Source organism: Pseudophryne corroboree, chromosome 10 (assembly GCF_028390025.1).
Source record: "Pseudophryne corroboree isolate aPseCor3 chromosome 10, aPseCor3.hap2, whole genome shotgun sequence".
Lineage (NCBI taxonomy): Eukaryota > Metazoa > Chordata > Amphibia > Anura > Myobatrachidae > Pseudophryne > Pseudophryne corroboree.
Genome location: NC_086453.1, coordinates 315,938,731 through 315,963,356, shown reverse-complemented (window position 1 = coordinate 315,963,356; position 24,626 = coordinate 315,938,731). Strand labels below are relative to the sequence as shown.

At 44.6% G+C, this 24,626-nt stretch overlaps 1 pseudogene; it reads left to right on the top strand.

Annotated features, from left to right (window-relative positions):
* The first annotated feature begins 23,438 nt into the window (after nucleotides 1-23,438).
* On the top strand, nucleotides 23,439-23,557 carry LOC134967061 (5S ribosomal RNA; annotated as a pseudogene).
* Nucleotides 23,558-24,626: the final 1,069 nt, after the last annotated feature.

Here is a 24,626-nt window from a genome sequence, read left to right as displayed (position 1 = left end):
AACCATGACACCCAACTGGTCAGCTCATTACCCACAGCAGCGAGTGTGAGATTGTGTTTCCTTCGAAACTCCCACTTTAATTGTAAAATGTCATCCATCTTTTGGTCTATGACCTCGGCTGGGTCCTCCGTGCTGTTTGTAATGTACGTGCAGCACTTTATTCCATATTGAGTTGCTAGGGTAACACAATACCCGCCTGTCACAGCTGTGAGGTAATTAAGAATCATCCTATGCTGAACCAGTTCTGTTTTGTAGGCCTGTAACTCTTTCCCAGTGTACCTGAATGTGTCGTCATACATTTCGGTGATATTGTCTAAAAAATTTGCAAGCGCAGATATATATTTATACGAGTGATATCTAACGCGAGTAGGAATTGAATCCCGGTGGATTCATGGATCAGATCAGAGGCTGAATGCTCTGTCTTCTCTATCAGGTGCCGTTTAATGACGTGCTTGTAATGAGTGTGAGTATAAGGAGCTTGGGCACTGCGGTGAATATCTTTCATTTTGTTATGGGTTACAGTCATTACTTCAGGCAGTACTTTTCCAATATAACAAAATCCCTCTGAGTTTGGGGCAAGCCACTAATACGCCTTCCTCCCGCATATGAAATATGCATCATCAGGGAGAACATATGGGACAGAGTATGACATTATCATGTTACAAATTTTCCATGTGAAATCTCCTAACCCTAATTCTCCCATCTGTTTTGTACACGTATCAGGTTGTACGATATGTGCACAGTATCCTGGTGATACTTCTCCAACTCGCATGGTCCTACTTCCTAGAGTGTACCTATACCGGCAATATTTTCCATGGTCGGCTATCTGGCGTATAAGTTCTGTGTCTATGGGCATTCTGTCGGGTCTGTATGAAAAGGTCATGGTTTGATTACTCCATGACACTTCCCAATTTCCCGGCTTTCGGGGATTGGAAATGTTAAAGCACACTAAGGACCTATCCACATGATATTGGTGGAGCTTCAAACTAGGAGGACTAGAGATATTAAACCTCTTGTCCACCGGCCTCCCACCACTTAGCTCAAGTACCTCTCCTACAGTTAAAGGGAATGGTACTAGCCCTGATTTGCTATGACCTTGAGGTACTTGAGAGCATACCCAACAGTCTGTCTGGTTTAACACTTTACCCACTAAGGAGTGATAGTCACTCAATGGATGCCGATCCATGTGGACATTAAAACTGGACTGACACTTCTTGATGCACCCATCCTCAACTATATTGTCACAATGCCTACAGATGCAGTTCTCTTCAGCTAACAATCCTTCACAATTTCTTCTATTGTCAATGCTACCAGATCGTTTTCTGATACTCGCCTTTACTCGGATATTATGTTGCTCTTGGAAATTTACGCCTGCATCCTGGTCATCAGAACCAATTCCCGATCCTTTCTCGACCTCCATGGTACTCTCACCGAAACAGACTGCTCTGGTCAACATCATGGTCAACAGAAAAATCCGGATCACAGTCTCTTGGGGCAAGTCCATCTTAGAGGAGTAAAAGGAGAAAAATAAGAAAGGGGAAAGGAAATAGGAGAGAGGTGGGAACTGGAGAAAATAACAAATGGGAAAAAGAAATCTGGCTCGACAAGCTTCCGGTCTTATTATTCTCAGCGCTCAGGTGTCGTCTCAATCCTCCCGGAACAGACACTCTAGTGATACAACCTCTACCGTCTGTTCTTTATCACGGGACTTCTCTGGATCAGCAACCTTTTTACAATGAGACGAATGGACCCAAGTCTCCCTCTCGGCAACCTTCAACGCTGTTGTGCTGGTCAATAAGACTTGATATGGTCCTTCCCATCTGTCAATAAGGCAACCTGAGCGTAGAAAATTCCGTATCATTACATAATCCCCAGGTTCAATGTCATGACAATTACTGTCTGGCAGATCAGGAACCACCAACTTTAGATTATCATTCTGATTCCTCAATTGCTTACTCATCTTAACTAAGTACTTTACGATTACTTCATTGTTACATTTCAAATCATCCTGGGGGTTAATCATAACATGGGGTTGTCGACCAAACAGAATTTCAAAAGGAGACAGATTAAGAGGGGACCTGGGAGTGGTTCTGATGCTGTATAATACAATTGGCAAAGCTTCAGGCCATAACAGTCCTGTTTCAGTCATTACCTTGCTCAATTTATTTTTAATAGTGCTGTTTACTCTTTCCACCTTCGCACTCGCCTGGGGGCGGTACGGAGTGTGCAGCTTACTATTAATTCCCATCAACTTACACATTGTTTGAAAGACTTCACCTGTAAAATGGGTACCCCTATCACTTTCAATGATTCTAGGGATACCATACCTACACACAAATTCCTGCACAATTTTCTTTGCAGTAAATACAGCGGTATTTGTGGCCGCGGGAAATGCTTCAACCCAATTTGAAAACACATCAATACAGACCAATACATATTTTAAATTTCTACAAGGTGGCAATTGTATGAAATCAATTTGTATTACCTGAAAAGGGCCATCTGTCGGAGGGATATGAGATGGCTCTGTCGGTATTGCCTTTCCGATATTCTTCCTCAAGCAGGTGAGACATGTCATCGCTCTTTTACCCGCATGGGAAGAAAATCCTGGGGCGCACCAATAAGCTCTTACCAACTTACACATTCCTTCTTTGCCTAGATGAGTCAGCCCATGTGCCGCTTCCGCTAGACTTGGAAGGTATGCTTTGGGTGCCACTGGCTTACACTGTCCATCTGTCCAGAGTCCTGAGGACTCCTGGCCATATCCTTTTGACCTCCAAACTGCCTTTTCCTGTGGGGAACACAAATTTTGCATTTCACACAATTTCTGTGTGTTTACAGTATTAAATACCATCAGTTGTGTACTGTCTGTTTGTATGGGGTTACTAGCTGCTGATTTAGCAGCTTCGTCTGCTCGGCTGTTACCAAGTGATACCTGGTCTTGGCTATATGTGTGAGCTTTACACTTGATAACAGCCACTCTGTCGGGTTCCTGTATCGCTGTTAGAAGTCTTTTGATGTGGGCTGCATGCGCTACGGGTGTGCCAGCTGCCGTCATGAAATTTCTGAGGCGCCATAGGGCCCCGAAATCATGGACTACTCCGAAGGCGTACTTGAATCTGTGTAAATATTGGCTGATTTGCCCTTTGCCAATTCACATGCTCTGGTTAGGGCAACCAGTTCAGCAACTTGTGCTGAGTGTGGTGGGCCTAGCGGTTCCGCTTCTATGGTACCTTGGTCATCTACGACTGCGTATCCAGTACACAAGTCTCCCGAGTCCGTCTGTCTGTGACAACTACCGTCAGTGTAGAAAGTAAAATCTACATCTTCCAGTGGGTTGTCACTGATGTCAGGCCTTGCCGTAAAATTTTGGGTCAAATATTCCATACAATCATGCGTGTCATCCCCTGTATTAAATCCTCCTTCACCATCACTCTCATCCTCCACCCTTTGTGCCTGTCCAGGCACACCTGGGAGATACGTTGCAGGATTTAATGTGCTGCATCTCCTTATGGTGATGTTTACGGGGGCCATCAATGCCAATTCCCATCTTGTAAACCGCGCTGATGAGACGTGTCTGGTTTGGGCCGAATTCAGTAAGGCTGACACTGCATGTTGTGTATGAATTGTGAGGTTGTGTCCTAGCACTACATCTTCGCTTTTTGTGACTAGCAATGCTATTGCTGCAACGCTTCGCAAGCTAGTGGGGAGGGATCGCGCTACCATGTCTAGCTGAGCGCTATAGTAGGCTACCGGCCTGCTGGCATCACCATGCTTCTGGGTTAAGACACCTGCTGCGCACCCAGCACTCTCTGTTCCGTACAGCTCAAAGGGTTTCCCATAGTCAGGCATACCTAATGCCGGTGCCTGCGTTAGGCACTGTTTAAGTCTCTCAAATGCCACCTCAGACTCGTCTGTGTGCGAAATCCGATCAGGTTTGTTTGAGGAGACCATCTCCTGCAAAGGTAAGGCTAGTATGGAGAAACCTGGGATCCAGTTACGGCAATACCCACACATTCCTAAAAATGTTCTAATCTGTTGCTGGGTTTGTGGCAGGGTCATGTCACGAATTGCTTGAATTCTATCAGCGGTAAGGTGTCTCAGTCCGTGTGTTAGACAGTGTCCCAAATACTTCACACGGGTTTGGCATAATTGTAACTTGTCCTTGGAAACCTTGTGTCCTGTGTCTGAAAGATGAAACAGGAGTTGTTTCGTATCTCTCAGGGACGCTACCAGTGAATCTGAACACAGCAGTAAATCATCCACATACTGTATCAATATTGATCCACTCTCTGGTTGGAAAGACTGTAAACAATCATGCAGGGCCTGTGAGAAAATACTTGGACTGTCTATGAAACCTTGTGGTAATCGAGTCCAAGTGTACTGAACTCCTCTGTATGTGAATGCGAATAAGTATTGACTGTCAGGGTGCAGAGGTACCGAGAAGAAAGCGGAGCAGAGGTCAATCACAGTGAAAAATTTGGCAGTGGGAGGGATTTGCATAAGGATGACAGCTGGATTTGGCACTACAGGGAATTGACTCTCAACTATTTTGTTGATCCCTCTTAGATCCTGCACTAATCTGTAACCCCTCCCCCCACTCTTTTTAACAGGGAAGATGGGACTATTGGCAGTGCTGGACGTTCTTACCAGAATGCCCTGTTGTAGCAAGCGCTCTATTACAGGGTAAACTCCTAACTCCACCTCTGGCTTCAGAGGGTATTGTGGGATTTTTGGAGCTATCCTACCATCTTTTACTTGTACAACTACTGGGGCTACGTTTGCCATCAATCCAGTGTCTTGTCCATCCTTGGTCCAAAGTGATTCCGGTATCTGGGAAATCATTTCCTCTACCTTGGACGGACACCTATTTACAACAACAGTGTGTGACATTAATCTTGTTGGGGAGTCTAGCATATCCTGCGCTTCCTGAGCGTGGTTTTCGGGTATGTCCAAGAACACACCTTCAGGAGTACAGTATATGACGCATCCCATTTTGCACAGTAAATCTCTCCCTAGGAGATTAGTCGGAGCCGATGCAGCCAGCAGAAAAGAATGCTTGGTATGCAAAGGCCCTATCGTAATCTCTGCAGGTTTGCTTAAAGGGTAGTGCTGTACTACTCCTGTTACTCCCATGGCTGGAATTGTTTTACCAGTGGTTCTCATGCCCACGGTCGAATTTATCACTGACTTGGCCGCCCCCGTATCTACAAGGAAATTTAGAGATTTACCAGCTACATCAATTGTGACCTCGGGTTCTCTTCCAAGGCTCGCAATTAATTTTACTGGCTGCAGATTACCTATGGTGCGTGGTGACCTCCCTGCATTGCGCTGGCAGCTATTACCTGTGAAGGGGGTAAATGGGAACTATCAGTGACTTGCCAGTCTCTTTTTGGGGGATACCTTTTTGTTTCCCCTGCGTGTGGCTCATAACTCCATCTCTGCGGTCCTTGATCCCAATTTCGTGTGTCATGTCTTTGTCTAGGGGGTTGATATGATTTTTGTGCATTTTTCGATCTACAGTCTCGTGCAAAATGTCCCTCTTTATGACAGTAATAACAAGTTACCACATTTGACTTACCCACAGGGGTCGGAGACTTATACTGAGGTGGCCTTGTGGTCAGGGCCTGTATACTTATGGCCATTAACTTATCACTTTGTGACTACCTGTGTCTGGTGATATTCCGATCATGATCAATAGCGGCCTCTCTCAAAGTAGCCACCGACAGACCTCGCCAACATGGTTGGGTGGTCTGTACCCTCGTCCTCAATACTTCCTTTAAACCATCCATTAACACAGATACTGCTACTTCTCTATGATTCACATTTGTCTTAATGTCTTCTATGCCTGTATACTTAGCCATTTCCTGTAGTGCCCGATGAAAATAATCAGCAGCTGTTTCTCCCTCTTTTTGTTTGATGGAGAAAATTTTGTTCCATTTGGCAACAGCTGGAAAATACTCTTTTAACTGTAAATTTATTCTCTTTACATTATCTTGGTTGTACACGTCCGTAAGGGGTACCTCTTCATCTAATTTACAGTCAGCTATAAATCTCGCTGAGTCGACATTGGAGGGTAAACATGCCCTCAGCAATATCTGCCAGTCTTTGTTATTGGGCTCCACAGTATTTCCTAGCTCTCTAATGTATTTCTTGCTTGCAACTAGATCTTTCCTAGGATCAGGGAATTCAGACACCATTGATCTTAATTCCATTCGGGAAAAGGGGCAGTGCATGGCGATGTGTCTGACAGGAGTGAGTCCTGAATTGTCAGTTTTCCCATTTGGCACTGCAATTACCCTAACGGGATTAAGTTCAATAACATCATTCTGAGTAGATTCTATAACATGTGATGTAATGGTTTCAGCATAGTGTATAGTGCCGTACTTACCAGTTGATACGACCTCACCTGTCCCTCCACTAGGGGCCTTTGATACTGCTCTTACTGGTTGGGACGTGCCCACTGTTGTTTCTGCTATGGTGGCTGCTAGAGAGAGTGCCGATATTGTTTTTGGCTCATCCTCTTGGTCACAATCCTGGGGAAAGTTTAAAACAGGGTACAGCTTGCACGGGTTAATATTAGCATCAACAATCTTGGTTACATTATTCCTAACATTTATACAGTTACTAAGTGCATGTTTATCATTCACCAGTGTGCCATTCTCTGTAACCACCTTCTCTCCCGTTATGTATGGTGGTGGGGGAGCAGTGGCTATCAGTTTCCTGATAGGGTTAGATCCAGCCGCTTGAGCCAATCCTCTTTGTATTTCACCTTCCTGTTGCCATAACTGTAAATAATCATAATGTTTGATCCGTCTCTTTGCAGATTTAATGAAACATATCCTTCTCCGTAGATTTTGTAACACCTCGGGACTAAAACTGCCTACCCGTGGGAACTTTTCCCCATCATGCACAGTCATTCTTTCCCATTCATCGCACAAAACCTCTGTGTGTGAACCGTATTTCTCACACATGACATACCTTGCCGACCCGATTGGTCGGTTTACTAAGTCAACCCGAACCGAGGTTGATCGCCCCCTACCTGAACAACTGGCCCCCATCTTTGCAGGTGTTGCCTTCACTACCTCTGACCTTCAAATCAGGGTCTTCAGCGAACCCTTACAAAAACCAAGATGTCCGGGGTAGGCCGGCGGCGGAAGTTTACCGAGTACCTCCACTCACTCGCCCACGTCGACCAATACGCCCACACACTGCCTTAGCGCTGGCGTACTCAACCTAGGGCCCCTGCGACCTGAACCTCTATTTACTGGAACATGTGGGTGTGATCCGAAGAGCACTTAACCCTTCCCAGTAACTATTGGTTGTTAGAGAATTCCCGAGTGACCAGCGAACCTCCCTTAAAATAAAAAAAATTACACAAATCACGTTAGAATGTACAAATAGCGTTTATGACCCCTCTAGCGTACGCAAATGGTACTGGGTCAAGTTACTAACTAATGCACACAATTACGTGCGGTACAATCGTTCTGCACATAAGCAACTAATCTTATGTGCGGAGCGACCAGTGGAATCGAAAATTGTGGCTGCGAATTCCTTCAGCCAGAGCTTAATGGCCTATATGGGTACCGCACCAACCCTTCCTGGTGTTGTGCTTCTTTATCTCTTTATCTATAGCGGACTTCCTAGTTTGCTGTACCTAGACCTCCTGGTCTGTCTGGACCTCCTGGTCTGTGCTACAGTAGACCTCCTGGTCTGCTATACTCTAATGCTCTTATTTTAAATGTTTAACAAGGGATGCCTCCCAAGCCGTCACTTACACGTATGTACCTCACGAGAACTCGATGATTTCCTGTGGTTCAACCCCAAAATTTAGAAACTTATATATATATACACACTCTTTCACCTCATATACTCTTTACTTTCGTTTCTGCGCAGAAATCCCTTTCATTCAGTATCACAGGCTAATCCCGAGGAGTTGCAACTAGAGAAGGATCTATTAGCTTAAAATTTTGGACACTGAGATTGATTTGCGCTATTATCGCGTTGCCTCCTTATGCCCTAACTAAAACAATACTATCGTGTGATTTGTATCACGTGGGCGTACCCAGACGCTCCGTTGCGTAATATACGCTCCGTGCGTCGGCCCTTGCGTCGCGTACGCTAGTCCCGCCCTTTGTTAGAGACACATGTACGCAAGCCAGGTATATCCACAGAAATACAATTAACACGTTTATATCAATGTAGATGATCTTTAACTGTAATCATTTACTGAACACCACACAGAACTTCCTTGTATCTTAGGCAAGCCGTGCGTGTGTTTTACAAATTACTCCTTAACGTATTAATATTACTTTTAACTACCAATAGCAACAAATCTTTCTCAGCACGTTATCAATTGTGAAATGGCAAACAGGAAAGTGAGGTGTGAAAATACACAAATGGAAAAAGAAATACAGGTGTGTGCGTGCGTGCGTGTGTGCGTACGCAAAACAGAAATAAACTGTTTTAAAAGACAATAGCGTACTGTTCTTACCTTCCGGTTCCGGATTCCACCAGCACTCCTACAGCGTAGCGAAACAGACGCTTATCTAGCCAGCACTACTGTATCCCGATACGAAGGGATACTGCCTTCCCGCCCTTGCTGACAGATAAAGTCTGTGTTCGCTAGTGCGGATATGTGGAGGACGGACGAGCCGCCAATTGATAAAGCTAACTATTTATCTTATAACATTCACTATAAAATGGGTAAGAGACTCAGTACGCAATTGGCGTATGGGGTACCGTAAGGGTACGCACTTAGCGTAGCAGACGCTTATCCGTGGTCGAGACGCACATGCGACACGCTCGCTCACAGCTTAACGCTTGGTGACGAGCACGCTATAGGCGGCCGACTACCGTAATGCTATGCTACTAGCGTAGCGTACGCTCGTGACCACGAGGGGAACACGAGCGGCGCAGACGCTCACGGGATGACACTCAGTAAACCTTGTATGCAACTCAATGAAAGGCTGAGCCTATACTGTAAACCTTGGTTTTGTAATGTGAGCACAATGCAATGGTAATTAACCTCTATTGTATGAAAGCCTCTTGAGCGATTGAGACGCTCTGAATACTCTCAGCAATGTAATAAACACACAATACCTTGCTAAGGTTCCAACACCTTTACTAACAATATCTAGCTATGTAAAAGTTAAAAAAACAGTTAACAGTTCATACACTACAGGCTAACATCAATATCTAAGCAGAATAACTACACATAAATATACAATAGCGTCAGCCTGCCCTGTATTCAGGATATATATGAAAAAAGGCTCCTCACTAAGGTGAAAAGTATTCTGGGAGATCTATCTCATCCAAATGGGGGGATGTTTTCTGTGTTGCCATCTAATAGGCGTTACCGTTCTATTCTTTGTCGGACAAACCGGTTAAGGGGTAGTTTTTTCCCAAAAGCAATAAACATGTTAAACCAGATAGGACCGAGATAAATTGACAATTGGGAATGTCTTGGGTTTAGGAGTGCTCTCTTCGTTCTGTTCTTATGGTCTCTGTATATGCTTGCTTTTTAGTTTCGTTGATTGTTCATTGAACTATTGATGACAATAAAGTATTATTATTATTATTATTATTATTATTATTAATCTTATACAATAACAGAGAGAGAGAATATGGCAAAATACAGAGATTTAGAATGGTCACAGAGAATAACTTACACACACTGGGGAATGATCGCTGCGCAGTCCTGGTACCAGCTCCGAGTTAGTCAAGATGAAAACCGTTTGTGGAGAGAAGACTGAGCTGGCCAGGCTGGCTGTCCTTATATACACTGCGTACAGTATACTACAAAGGGACCTACAATCTCATTGTTCATTGGACACAGGAATGTCTCCTCGCATCATAACAAAAGGTCATAGGTTAGTTTGAACAGGTGGGCTGTGACTATATCAAACTGCTCAGGTGGGAGGGAATCTCAGAATTCCCGCCGCATGGATAATGAACCGCAAATATAGTAAATGTCTTGAAACTACTAATAGACATAACTATACGCAGGAGCGATTAATCTTTACCTAACCAGCACCGGATTGTTTCTAATAAAATGTTCTTTAGTTAGGTACCAAACACCACTGCTCAAACCCTGTCTGACCCTTCGTATCATGCAAAGAGGAATTTCTTTGTCCAGCGACCAGTTACATTAAACAAACTTACAGTCATTATTAAGGGGAACATTATCTATAAAACATACTATTTGGTTTTATTATTTAACGATTGAGTCGCCCGCTAGACGCACACAAACTCTACCGTAAATGCACATACCACGCGCTCGAGCGCATGGCCGAGGAGGCGCCATCACGCAGCTGCGAGTATCCGCACGCACGGGAGAGAATGTGCACGTGCAGCGGGCAAGCGCATGAGGTGAATATATGGCAACGTGTAGCATGATATTTTTCCGACTTTGACAAAACACACCGCCCAGGGTGTGCTTTTAAATTGAAAACTCAGCACTGAACGGGTTAAGGGGGTAAAAGTGGCTCCTCAAATTAAGCTTATATCAGCCATTCATTTCGTTGTTATCTACACATTTGGTGTAATTCATGTTTGTACGCACAGTTGCAAATTCTCAGGCTACGGAATTGCTAATACTCACAAGTGAGGGGTCATTCAGATGTGGTTGGAGTTGCTGCATCCATAGCAAAGTACCAATTATCAAACTTTTAGACACCCAAACAATTGTCACAATTCAATTGTGATTGGGCGCACAGGCACATCGCGCATGTCGCATCCAAACAGACAGGGTTTATCCACATAAAACGGCTAAACCCATCTAACGTTCCTCCTTGGGCGTCCAAACTCCAGTTTGTACACCCAAAGTGTGACTTAGAGCACATTTCTTCTCGGACCTCAGTTTGAAAAGAAAGGATGGTATCTATGGTGAGCGCTAATTTTCTCAGGGAGGTAGCAATAATCATAAAACAAAGTCTAATTTATAACAAAAAAGACAAATGTTTTATTTTTGGACATCCATAGTTATAAAGTGACACAGTGCACATAACATGGCTCAAACAAACAATGACATATATTAAAATGATGTATTGCACAGACCCTTAATTTGTAAACATTAGCAGTGTAAACATTGAAGGACAGTCTTTGTGCAAGATATTTTATCAATGGTGAGACTTCTGACTCATACCGTTTTGGGTATGTGGTGTGTGCCTTGATGTTAAAAGGTGGATTCCAGCCGGGCAGCCCAGCAACACACCACACACTTAGCCCAATCGCAGATCGATGCAGCGAGAACAGCGGTAGAGGTCCAAAGAAGCTTGAAAGTCCCACTCCAGGCACCTCAGGAAAAACTATTGAATTCCCCCCGTAAGAGACCTAATTCAGAGGAGCATTTGCAACTGCATATTCAGATGCAGCGGATCTGCGAAAATATGCTAATGCTGGAGCCGCAGGGACACGCCCACCAGCGGTATCTCAGATCCACTGCTTACATATAAAAGATGCAACATTGCGAACATGGGTCGCACATCTGTCACAACATCGAATATCTGAACAACTTTATGGTTTCTCTGTAACGACCACCAGAACTAAGACGCCGGGGCCAGTACAACTGCCAACGAATCAACTGTGCAATCATCGGCACTGCTTCCACCTCTTAATCATCCTCATTGTAGGAAATGAAAGGACAGAAAGCCTAAACTTGTTACAGAATATTTTGCCCACAGATAATCGGGTCACAGGCCTTGTGGAGTGAGAAGTGCTATAACCTGACTTTTATATTCAAGCCTTTAAAGAGGCACAAGGAGCACACTAGCAAATAAATACACATTGGGGACTGAACCTACATATTCATTGGAAGATATGTAAATATATGTGAATGTATACTGCATCATTTGTTTGTTAATGAACCCACACAGGGACAGATTGACGATAGGCTTCGCTAGGAGCGTTCCCAGTATGTGGCTCACTGGGGTCATTAAATAAATAGCTACTGTACGTCGGACTGGAGCGTGTTCTCTGTACTCAGCTCCTATTTGTTCTGTTATTGCTGGGTGGTTAAGCCACATTAATGGTTGTTCTACTGGTCCCCTCCTCTCTCTCTCTCTCTCTCTCTCTCTCTCTCTCTCTCTCTCTCTCTTCTCCCTTCTCCTTTCTTTTCTCTTATCCTCTCCTCCCCACACCTTGTCCTGCTCACATGCTCACAGAGAATACGTGGGATGCTGACAGAAATGTTTCCCACAGCATTTAAGAGGTGGGGATTATAAATGTAATGTGGGAGGTATTAATGTTATGTTAATGCTGTGGGTGGTAATATTAGGTGGGGTTCTGGTGAAGGATATTCATGTAACGTGAATGTTGGGGCTTATTGGAGCAAATGTTTTTATCATTACCTTTAAATTATGGATGGTTTAAACAAAAAATAATAATATTTATTAAATGCGAATGTTATTAATTTCATTTGGGACCGTTTTGCATATGTATTAAATAAGAAGGTAATTATTACACGATCAGTTTGGTGTAACTTCACCTGTGCTGTCCCCTTCTCCAGTTAAATCTATGGCCCAGGGCCTTAGTGCTAGGGGTCATGTTTCCAATCTCAGTCTAAATGCCCATTCTCTTCCGGCTTTATAATGGGATCCGGTCTGAAGATCGACAGTGTCTAGGTCGTCAATGTTTAGGTCATCCACTATAGGTCGACAGTCACTAGGTCGACAGGGTCAGAAGGTTGACATGTTCTAGGTCGACAGGTCAAAAGGTCGACATAAGTTTTTCCACAATTTTTTTCTTTTTTTGAACCTTTTCATACTTAACGATCCACGTGGACTATGATTGGAACGGTAATCTGTGCCGAGTGAAGCGGTAGCGGAGCGAGGCACCTTGCACGAAGCATGGCGAGCGAAGCAAGCCATGTGAGGGGACACGGTGCACTAATTGGGGTTCCCGGTCACTCTACGAAGAAAACGACACCCAAAAAAATTAAAAACTCATGTCGACCTTTTGACCTGTCGACCTAGAACATGTCGACCTTCTGACCCTGTCGACCTTCTGACCCTGTCGACCTATAGTGGTCGACCTAAACATTGTCGACCTAGACACTGTCGATCTAATGATCCACACCCCTTTATAATACCCTCTCAAAATGAAATGGGAAGCAGACATTGGGTCTATTTCTGATGTCCATATGTGTCCATATACACAATCTGGCGATCTACCACTATACTGTATGCCTTACTACACTGGCTAAGGCTATTGTCGCTAGGACATGAGGGGGTCATTCCAAGTTGATCGCTCGTAGCATCTTTTTGCTGCCCGTACGATCAACTAGACGCCGCCTATGGGGGAGGGTTTTTTTGCATAGCAAGGATGCGAACGCTTGTGCAGCCGTGCTATGCAAAAACATTTTGTGCAGTATCTGAGTAGCTTTCAACTTACTCACCCGCTGCGATGTCTTCAGCCTTTCCGGTCCCGGAATTGACGTCAGACACACGCCATGAAAACACCTGGACACGCCTGCGTTGGACTCACCACTCCCAGAAAACGGTAAGTTGACGCTCCAGAACGCCTTCCTCCTGTCAATCTTCTTGCAATCGTGGAAGCGATCGCTTTCTTCATTCTTCTTGTCGTTGACTAGCGACGGCCGTCGTTGGGCAACTACGCGGCTGCGCATTGTGGCCGCCGCGCAGGTGCAGAACTGACCCGTTCGCACCGCTGCGAAAAACAGCAGCATGCGAACGGGTCGGACCCCCGTGGTTTGCAAGTGGATGGCGTTAGTTAATGATGTTTCCAAACACGAACGGGGCATCACTGTGGATTATCAGATTGTTTTTTTGTCACTTTTTTATCTGTGTATATTGTAATAAATCCGTTGTACTACACATGATAGCATATGTTTCTTCCCACATGTGGAGTGGATAATACACAGAAATTGGATGTGGATTGGCAGATTCATGAAGTCTTTGTAAGGGATGTACATTTCATTTCCTATTTACTTTTGTGGTGTTAGCACTATATTCAGGTGGCGCCTATTTTAGCGAGATCATACCCTCCTACTCTTTTGGTTTTTATACAAGAGTCCTAACTCCAAGGCCAGTTACCATAAAATGTGGGATAGATGGTGTCAGTCCAGGTTTGGTAATCATAATGACAGTCATTTGGACCCATGATGTTAAGTCTACATTTTTATTTTTGCACCCATGATGTAAAGTGTAAAAAAAAAAATTGTCTGCTTGTTCCCACTTTCTTCCTTCTGTTTTTGTATTTTATTCTTATTATTGTCTGTGTATGTCCCCAATTTTTTTTTATTTTTTTTTTTACCTTAATGTGATTTGGGTTTGTTATTATTTTTCTATTTCCTGATTATGCTCTCTTGGGCCATGTGTCCATGTATTCTGTGACTATCTAGACTCTACAGCCGTGATGTACATGTTTGGTGATCCACTATGTGGAATCTCTTATCGTGACATCTTGGGGGGGAAGGGGGGGGGGGTGTTGTTTATGTAAGATTTAAAATGTAATAAAAATCACACAATTAAAAAAAGTAAGGCAATTAGATTTGATTAAAGGGGGTCATTCCGAGTTGATCGCATGTAGCTGCTTTTTGCAGCCCGTGCGATCAACTATACTCCGCCTATGAGGGTGGGTTTTTCCCCATAGCAAGGCTGCGTTCGCTTGTGCAGCCCTGCTATGGGGAAAAAAATTGTGCAGTTTCTAAGTAGGTCTAGACATATTTTACCAGCTGCGACGTTTTCAGCCTTGTTCGGTCCTGGCTCTGATGTCAAACACCCACCTGGACACTCCTGCATTTTTCTTACCACTCCCAGAAAACGGGTCCGAACGCTGTGTTGCCGCCCAGGAACGCCCACCGCCTGTCTATCTTCTAGCGATCGCCGATGCGATCGCTTTCTTCGTTCCCTTCGTTGTTGCCCGGTGACGTCCATTGCCGGGCAACAACTCGGGTGCGCATTAAGGCCCCCGCGCATGCGCAGTAGTGACCCAGTCGCAGCTGTGCGAGCGAATTGCCGTATAATTCCTGTGATACTGGCGTATAATTCCCGTGATATTGCCGTATAATTCCCGTGATACTGGCGTATAATTCCTGTGACAGTGCCGTATAATTCTCGGAATACTGGCGTATAATTCCTGTGATACTGCCATATAATTTCCGTGATACTGGCATATAATTCCTGTGACATTGCCTTATAATTCCTGTAATATTGCCATATAATTGCCATATAATTCTCGGAATACTGGTGAATCATTCCTGTGATATTGCCATATAATTCCCAAGACATTGCCGTATAATTCCTGTGATATTGCCATATAATTCTTGGAATACTGGCGTGTAATTCCTGTGATACTGCCATATAATTCCCATGATACTAACTTATAATTCCTGTGATATTGCCATATAATTCTTGGAATACTGGCGTATAATTCCTTTGATGGTATCACAAATCCCCAAGGAGAGTCCAAGTGTGTCGGCGGTTGCGATGCCTGACCTTCCCAACACTGGATGGGAAGAGGTGGCTCCTTCCACCATTTGCACGCCCCCTGCAAGTGCTGGAAGGAGCACCCACAGTCCAGTTCCTGATATTGAAATTGAAGATGTCACTGTTTAAGTATACCAGGATGAGGATATGGGTGTTGCTGGCGCTGAGGAGAAAGTTGACGATGAGGATTCTGATGGTGATGTGGTTTGTTTAATTCAGACACCGGGGGAGACACCTGTTGTCCGTGGGATGAAGAAGCCCATTCCCACTCCCCACATCACTCAGTGTCTACCTAATCATGTGTCTTTATCCTTCCCCCCTAGTCTCCTACACCTCCTCCTCCCTCCCCTCCTCTGTCTCCCCTCCATCCCTCTGTTTCCTTCCCCCACCTTTCCTGTTACCCCACTTTCATTCACCTCTGCCCCATGGTCCTGCTACCCCACAACTCAGCCCTGCTCCCTCTCTCCCTTCCCTGTCACCTCCCCACACCCCCATCCACATCACACTGACCTCCCTCCCTGCCCACCTCCTGCAGTTTCCCCTCCTAGCTCAGGCACCCGTACCATCACTACTCTCTCATCATCTCTGCCCTCAAAGTTAATCTCACCTCATCGCTACAGCAACCCTGAAAATCTCATTCACATCTCTCCCACAAACTCATACCCCCTATCCTGTGCCCTCTGGAATGCCAGATCTGTTTGTAACAAACTGGTCCCCACTCATGACCTTTTCATTTCCAACTCCCTTCACCTACTAGCCATTACTGAAACTTGGATTATGCCCTCTGACACTACTTCTCCTGGTGCTCTCTCTGCTGGGGGCCTCGCATTCACACACACACCCCGACCTAGGGGTCGCCATGGGGGTGGTGTTGGGGTCCTTTTACCTTCTAGTTACTCCTACCAACTCATACCACCAGAACCATCCCTTACATTCTCTACATTTGAGGTCCATGCCATACGCCTCTTCCAACCGTAGCTGTCATTTACCGCCCCCCCTGGCACTGCTTCCAAATTCATCGACAACTTTGCTTCCTGGCTTCCTCACTTCCTCTCCTCTGACATTCCCACCATTATCCTAGGCGATTTCAACATCCCTATTGACATCCCCACACAATCCCCTGCCTCTAAACTCCTTAACCTCACCTCTTCACTTGGTCTCTCCCAGTGGACCTCCTCACCCTCCCATGTGAATGGGAGCTCACTGGATCTGGTCTTCACTCACCGCTGTGATATTTCTGATTTTTCCAACTCCCCATTTCCCCTCTCTGACCACCACCTGCTCTCCTTTAACCTATCTCTCTCGACTTTTCCATCTCTACCTCCTAAGGCTACCATCACTAAGCATAACATTGAAGCTATTGACACCACATTCCTTTCCTCCCTGTTTGACTCACTTCTCTCTCCTATTCTCTCTCTCTCATGCCCTGAACAAGCCACTTCCACATACAATGCTTCCCTTACTTCTGCTCTTGACTCTGTTGCTCCACCAACCACTATTCACCCTCGCAAATTAACACCTCAACCCTGGCACACCAAATGCACCAGATATCTGCAAAAATGCTGAGCGACACTGGAGGAAATCACGCTCTATGGCAGACTTCCTCCATTTCAAACTTATGCTCTCATCCTTCAGTGCTGCCCTTTCTCTTGCTAAACAGTCATACTTCAAGAACCTCATCTCCTCCCAGTCTTCCAACCCCCGGCGCCTCTTTGCCATTCTCAACTCACTCCTCTGCCCACCTCCACCTCATCTCCCTTCCTCACTCTCTGCTCTTGACTTTGCCACTTACTTAACATCCAAAATTGACTCCATACGTCAGGACATCACATCACACCAGACCATCAGTAACCTGCCATCTCCCATCCCTTACCAACCCTCCCCATCCCTCGCACCAACTCTGTCATCTTTCTCCCATGCATCTGGAGAGGAAGTCATGGCCCTCATTCGTTCCTGTCCCCTCACCACCTCCCCACTTGACCCTATCCCCTCCCGCCTCTTCTGCTACCTCTCTCCTTCTGCTTGTTCCCATCTTTCCCACCTTCTCAATCTCTCCCTCTCACCAGGCACTGTCCCTTCTGCCTTCAAGCATGCACTCATCTCTCCTATTCTTAAAAAACCTACCCTTGATCCAAACACTCTCTCCAACTACCGACCGATCTCTCTCCTCCCTTTTGCCTCCAAACTCCTTGAGCGTATTGTCTACAACCGCCTTACTTCCTTTCTTTCCTCACACTCACTGCTTGACCCATTCCAGTCTGGCTTCCGTCCTCTCCACTCCACTGAAACTGCCCTTACAAAAGTATGCTGCTAAATCTAAGGGACACTACTCTCTACTTATTTTACTTGATCTCTCTGCTGCTTTTGACACTGTGGACCATCCTCTCCTACTGCAAATCCTTCACTCCATTGGTCTGCGTGACACTGCCCTCTCTTGGTTGTCGTCCTACCTTTCTGACCGTTCATTCTCTGTCTCCTCTCATGACTCCATCTCCCCCTCACTTCCACTAACTGTAGGGGTACCCCAAGGTTCTGTCCTTGGTCCTCTTCTCTTCTCTCTCTATACGTCTTCACTAGGTAAACTCATTAGTTCTTTTGGTTTCCAATATCATCTCTATGCTGATGACACTCAAATCTATCTTTCCTCTCCAGACCTCTCCCCTGCTCTCCTCACTCGTATCTCCAACTGTCTCTCTGCTACCTCTTCCTGGATGTCCCAGCGCTTTCTTAAACTTAACATGTCTAAGACCGAGCTGATCATCTTCCCTCCCTCCCGCATAACCTCACCTCCTACAATCTCATTACCTATTGATGGCACTACTTCCTCCTCTACCCCGTAAGTGTGCTGTCTTGGAGTAATCCTTGACTTCTCCCTCTCCTTCAAACCGCACATTCAGCACCTCTCACAAACCTGCCGTTTTCATCTAAAAAATATTTCCAGGATCAGACCCTTTCTGACCCAGGATGCTACTAAGACTCTTATCAACTCACTGGTCATCTCCAGACTGGACTACTGTAATATCCTCCTGACTGGCATTCCTGACAAATACCTCTCTCCACTCCAATCTATCCTCAATGCTGCTGCCCGGCTCATTTTCCTCACCAAACGCACTACGTCCACCTCTCCTCTCTTACTAGACCTTCACTGGCTCCCCTTCCCTTTCAGAATCCATTTCAAGCTTCTCATACTTGCTTACAAAGCCCTCACCCACTCCTCTCCCATCTACATCTCTGACCTTATCTCGCTTTACACTCCCACCCGTCCTCTTCGCTCTGCTAATGCACGCCGACTCTCCTGCCTACAGATTACTTCCTCCCACTCCTACCTCCAAGATTTTTCACGTGCTGCACCACTTCTCTGGAATTCCCTACCTCTCCCCCTCAGACTCTCCACCTCTCTACAAAACTTCAAACGGGCTCTCAAGACCCACTTCTTCACCAAACCCAGCCAAATCTCATCCTAAACCTCTGTTCCACGCTCTCTATGTAGCCCATCTGTCTCAACCCTGTCTGTCTACCCCTCCCCTTTAGAATGTAAGCTCTCACGAGCAGGGCCCTCTTCCCTCATGTGCTTACCCTTTTCTTACTTTAATAATCTTCAACTGCACCAAATCCAGCAGTCTTCTGCCACCTGATACTTATTCCAGTGTCATCTGCTGATGTAGCTGTTTATTTACCCTGTACTTGTCCTATATTGTCGTCAACTGTAAGATGCTGTTTTCCTGTTTGATTATTTGCTTATGTACTCTGTAATTGGGCGCTGCGGAACCCTTGTGGCGCCATATAAATAAAGGATAGTAATAAATTGTGATGCCTGGGCAAACTACCAAAAAGCAACCTCTTTGGTGTGGAATTATTTCTCCATCAGACCAGGGGTAGTGTCTTGTGCAGCATCAGTCCAGTGACCAGTCATAGTGGTGGTGTCCCCTGCTGCCATATATCCAGTGTAGCTGTATAAGTCCCTTTCAGTGGTGCTGTGTTGTCCTGCATTAGACCAGGGAAAGTGTCTTGTGCAGCATCAGTCCAGTGATCATTCACAGTGGTGGTATCCTCTGCTGCCATATATCAAGTGTTACTGCCGTATAATTCCCGTGATACTGGCGTATAATTCCTGTGATATTGCCATATAATTCCCGTGATACTGGCGTATAATTCCTGTGACATTGCCGTATAATTCTCGGAATACTGGCGTATAATTCCTGTGACAGTGCCGTATAATTCTCGGAATACTGGTGTATAATTCCTGTGATACTGCCATATAATTCCTGTGATACTGACATATAATTTCTGTGACATTGCCTTATAATTCCTGTAATATTGCCATATAATTCTCGGAATACTGGCGAATAATTCCTGTGATACTGCCATATAATTCCCGTGATACTGGTGTATAATTCCTGTGACATTGCCGTATAATTCCTGTGATATTGCCATATAATTCTCGGAATACTGGCGTATAATTCTTGTGATACTGCCATATAATTCCTATGATACTGACGTATAATTCCTGTGATAGTGGCATATAATTCCTATGATATTGCCGTATAATTCCTGTGATATTGCCATATAATTCTCGGAATACTGGCATATATTTCCTGTGATACTGCCATATAATTCCTGTGATACTGGCGTATAATTCCAGTGATATTGCCATATAATTCTCGGAATACTGGCGTATAATTCCTGTGACATTGCCGTATAATTCTAGGAAAACTGGCGTATAATTCCCGTGATACTGGCGTATAATTCCTGTGACATTGCCGTATAATTCCTGTGATATTGCCATATAATTCTCGGAATACTGGCGTATAATTCCTGTGACATTGCTGTATAATTCGCGGAATACTGGCGTATAATTCCTGTGATACTGCCATATAATTCCCGTGATACTGGCGTATAATTCCTGTGACATTGCTGTATAATTCCTGTGATATTGCCATATAATTCTCGGAATACTGGCGTATAATTCCTGTGACATTGCCGTATTATTCTCGGACTACTGGCGTATAATTCCTGTGATACTGCCATATAATTTCAGTGATACTGGCGTATAATTCCTGTGACATTGCCGTATAATTCCTGTGATATTGCCATATAATTCTTGGAATACTGGTGTATAATTCCTGTGACATTGCCGCATAATTGTAAGAATAATGGCGTAGGATTCCTATGATATTCCATATAATTCCTGTGATTTTGCCGTATAATTCTCGGAATACTGGCGTATAATTCCTGTGATACTGCCATATAATTCCCGGAATATTTACGTATAATTCTTGTGATACTGCCATATAATTCCCGTGATACTGGCGTATAATTCCTGTGACATTGCCGTATAATTCCTATGATATTGCCATATAATTCTTGGAATACGGCGTATAATTCCTGTGACATTGCCGTATAATTCTGGAATACTGGTGTATAATTCCTGTGACATTGCCGTATAATTCTCGGAATACTGACGTATAATTCCTATGATATTGCCGTATAATTCCTGTGCTATTGCCGCATAATTCTCGGAATACTGGCATATAATTCCTGTGATACTGCCATATAATTCCCATGATACTGGCATATAATTCCTGTGATATTGCCATATAATTCTCGGAATACTGGCGTATAATTCCTGTGAAACTGCCATATAATTCCCGTAATACTGGCATATAATTCCTGTGATACTGGCGTATAATTCCTGTGATATTGCCGTATAATTCTCGTAATACTGGTGTATAATTCCTATGATATTGCTGTTTAATTCCTGTGATATTGCCGTATAATTCTCGGAATACTGCTGTATAATTGCAGTTATCCTGCCGTATAATTCCATATAATTCCGTATAAAAACAGTCCAGTGGTGCTGCCACATAAATTCAGTGGTGCTGTCCTGTGCTGTATATTATTTACTCCAAATAAAGGGGTTATTAATATTCTATCCAAATAATTTTTACAGGGTTTGCCCTATGAGGTGTAGGGGTACGCTCTCTTGTGCCACATATTGTGTTATATAACTCCAGAAAAATAATGGAGAACAAACATTTGGAGGATAAAATAGGGAAAGATCAAGAACCACTTCCTCCTAGTGCTGAAGCTGCTGCCACTAGCCATGACATAGACGATGAAATGCCATCAACGTCGTCTGCCAAGGCCGATGCCCATTGTGATAGTAGAGGGCATGTAAAATCCAAAAAGCCAAAGTTCAGTAAAAAGAACCAAAAAAAGAAATGTAAATGGTCTGAGGAGAAACGTAAACTTGCCAATATACCATTTACGACAGAGTGGCAAGGAATGGCTAAGGCCCTAGCCTATGTTCATGACTAGTGGTTCAGGTTCACATGACGATGGAAGCCCTCATCCTCCCGCTAGAAAAATGAAAAGAGTTAAGATGGAAAGAGCACAGAAAAGAACTGTGCGTTCTGAGATGGTATCACAAATTCCCAAGGAGAGTCCAACTGTGTCGGTGGTTGCGATGCCTGACCTTCCCAACACTGGATGGGAAGAGGTGGCTCCTTCCACCATTTGCACGCCCCCTGCAAGTGCTGGAAGGAGCACCCACAGTCCAGTTCCTGATATTGAAATTGAAGATGTCACTGTTGAAGTACACCAGGATGAGGATATGGGTGTTGCTGGCGCTGAGGAGAAAGTTGAAGATGAGGATTCTGATGGTGATGTGGTTTGTTTAAGTCAGGCACCGGGGGAGACACCTGTTGTCCGTGGAATGAAGAAGCCCATTGTGATGCCTGGGCAAACTACCAAAAAAGCAACCTCTTTGGTGTGAATTATTACTCCACAAATCCGGACAACAGGTGTCAAGCCATCTGTTGCCTCTGTCAATCTGTAATAAGTAGGGGTAAGGATGTTAACCACCTAGGAACATCCTCCCTTATACGTAACCTGCTGCGCATTCATCATAAGTCAGTGTCAAGTTGTGAAACTTTGGGTAAGAGCGTAAGCAGTCCACTGACACCTAAATCCCTTCTTCCTCCTGTACCCAAGCTCCTGCAAGCCACACCACCAACTCCCTCAACTTCAACTTCCTCCTCAGTAAGGAACATCAGTAGTCCTGCAGGCCATGTCACTGTCAAGACTGAGGATTCCTCTCCTAACCGGGATTCCTCCGGAGGATACTTGAGTGGTACGCCTGCTGTTGCTGCCACTGCTGTTGTTGCTGCTGGGAGTCAATCGTCATCCCAGAGAGGAAGTCGGAAGACCACTTGTACTAATTCCAGTAAGCAATTGACTGTCCAACAGTCCTTTGTGAGGAAGATGAAATATGACAGCAGTCATCCTTTTGCAAAGCGAATAACTGAGGCCTTGACAGCTATGTTGGTGTTAGACGTGTGTCCGGCATCCGTCATTAGTTCAGTGGGACTTAGAGAATTGTTTAAGGTACTGTGTCTCTGGTATCAAATCCCATCTAGGTTCCACTTCTCTAGGCAGATGATACCGAGAATGTATACACAGGAAGGTTTTGGATCCTGCACCGACCGTTCCTTTCGGTCACCTATGTTGTTTAAATACTGATGGATCCTAGTAACTGTGATGGATGACCAGGCAGGTACCAAAAGGGAAAAGGAAATGGTAAATGTAATAATGATGACCATAAACATACGGATAAATTCTTGTAATTGGTGCCAATTCCCTGAGTGTGGTACAGCGTTACTTGTACATAACGGACCCTAATGGGGTCCATCAGTATTTAAACAACATAGGTGACCGAAAGGAACTTGCAACAATCAATTACATTTTTTATTCCATTATCTCCTCTACCATATAACTATTTTCTTGCTTTTCTTCCTTCTGTGAACTCTCATTCACGATTCTGGTGAGCGTGTCCCCTTAGGGGACGCGTCTCGCCAGTCTAACGTGGACAGCAGATTCACACCTACCCGACTGCGGTTATTTCTTCTCAACACAGTCCTATTATTCTTTTCTTGAGGAGGAACCAATCCTTCTGTTTCGGTGCACTCTCATTGGTGGTATAGGGTCAGTTATTTCTACGACCATACCCCTACGTTCACGCCCAATCTCGTCCGATCTTGGAAGCTAAACGGAGGTGGGCTGGGTCAGTACCTAGACAGGCGACTGCTAGGGAATACCCGGTGAAGTAGGAAGACTTCCTTCCCTATAGAAATAACACCAACAGCAGTATCACCACTTATACTCAATCCTACTACCTCTTGAACCTCTATTCATCACAATCTATTTATCTACAATAGTGGCAAACTATTAGAATTGTTAATTAGTGTGTGGGCTCTTCCACTCACGAACCTAACCCTATTTAGGGCCGCATTAATACAAACACAGTTTGTACAGATCTTTGGCAGAGGGAAGCAGCTTAAGATGTAGCTATCTTCCGATATGCAGTTATCCAGGCATAATTAAGATCTGAACATTTTACAATTTTTGGGAGAAATACTTCCCATATGACATATCAATGGCTACTTATGTTTAATTTGTCTTGTTGAGTTCTCATGTATTTTAAAGAGCAGAATTAAAAGACTACGTTATCAATTTTTAGGCACATCACTTATCGACTATTACCTAGATAATTTAATAAGAGTGCGCCCAAACAAGAGTCATGCTTTTCTCCTTGTACATATACAATTGATACCGAGAATGTACACAGACGTCAGAAAAAGAGTCACCAGTGTCCTACAAAATGCGGTTGTATCCAGTGTCCACTTAACCACTGACATGTGGACAAGTGGAACAGGGCAGACTAAGGACTATATGACTGTAACAGCCCACTTAGTAGATGTATGGCCTCCCGCAACAATAACAGCAGCGGCACCAGTAGCAGCATTTCGCAAACGCCAACTCGTTCCTAGGCAGGCTACGCTATGTATCACTGCTTTCCGTAAGAGGCACACAGCTGACAACCTCTTACGGAAACTGAGGAACATCATTGCAGAATGGCTTACCCCAATTGGACTCTCCTGGGGATTTGTGATATCGGACAATGCCACCAATATTGTGTGTGCATTACATCTGGGCAAAATCCGCAACGTCCCATGTTTTGCACATACAATAAATTTGGTGGTGCAGAATTTTTTGAAAAATTACTGGGGTGTGCAGGAGATACTGTTGGTGACCAAAAAAATTGCGGGCCACTTTCAGCATTCAGCCACCGCGCGCCGAAGACTGGAGCACCAGCAAACACACCTGAACCTGCCCTGCCAT